Source organism: Galeopterus variegatus, unplaced genomic scaffold (genome assembly GCF_000696425.1).
Source record: "Galeopterus variegatus unplaced genomic scaffold, G_variegatus-3.0.2 Scaffold4397, whole genome shotgun sequence".
NCBI lineage: Eukaryota > Metazoa > Chordata > Mammalia > Dermoptera > Cynocephalidae > Galeopterus > Galeopterus variegatus.
In genome coordinates, this window is record NW_007730508.1 from 4,261 (window position 1) to 5,331 (window position 1,071).

The window sequence follows — 1,071 nt, forward strand, 5'->3', positions numbered from 1 at the left end:
GAACTGATGTAATATAGAAGTTGGTTCTGAATTTGAGTTCTGAATTTGAATTGCAAGTACCGGTATGAACTCACAAGTATTTTATTTTTACATACATAGATAGACTTACATACATAGATAGATAGGTAGATAGTAGATAGATGGATAGATAAAGAGATAGACAGAAATTTTTCCAGTTGTGGTCACTGAAAAAGCCTAGAAATAATGACCAGGCAGTAGGAATTAGTATCCCTAGTACCCATATTGTAGCTTAAAATACTATCTCCCTCTAAAATAAAAGAAATTAGGACTTCTTGGAGATATGGCTGAGTCCATTTCTTGGGCAGGAAATTACAAAATGAGCCTGAAATATTGTCATACCAGATTGCAATGAAGCTATCAATGACTAATTAGAATATATCAAAAAGACTCATGAGCCAAATTGTAGAAGCTCCCACTGGCCAAGAATAGGACGATTTATGCTTCAATAAGAGTAATAATTGCAATAGATTGAACTCATGGCTTCAAACCACGAGTTCAAAATAAAGAATACTTAGGAAAAACGAATTGCTCAACCTCAGAGGCTGATAGAAAACTAATTCATTATCTTGCAAACTGATAAGCAAAGATAAAGTCAAATATTTATTCTTCCTTTCCTCTCTGAACTTCTAAACCCCAAGGTAGCCAAATAGTTGATGAGGGGAAGCATCTCTTTGATAAGTAGTTCAGCTAATAATTGAATGCTCTTCTCAACACACCTGCCTGGCTCGCCTCCTCACCTTCTTCAAGTCTTTGTTCAACCATCGTCTTCTCAGTAAGGGATTCCCTTAACATCCCTTTTTGCAAACCCACCTGCCCTGACACTTGCTACCGCCTGCTTACTCTGCTCATTGCCTCCTCCAATAGAATTACAAGCACCAAGAGAATGGGAATGTTGTTTGTTTATTTGGGTGGATGGTTTGTTGATGGACTGTTCTGTCTCCAGCACCTATCACTGCCTAGCACATGGCACCCACTCAACAATATTTGTGGAACAAATGAATTATTTAATTAAGAAACAATATATCCACTGTCCCCTAAATCCAGCTGCCA

The 1,071-nt window shown here is 37.5% G+C and overlaps 1 long non-coding RNA gene across 1 annotated transcript in view; it reads right to left on the reverse strand.

Moving 5' to 3' along the window:
• LOC103602987 overlaps positions 1 to 1,071 on the reverse strand; it is a 4,434-nt gene that overhangs the window by 2,581 nt on the left and 782 nt on the right. The window lies entirely within an intron of this gene.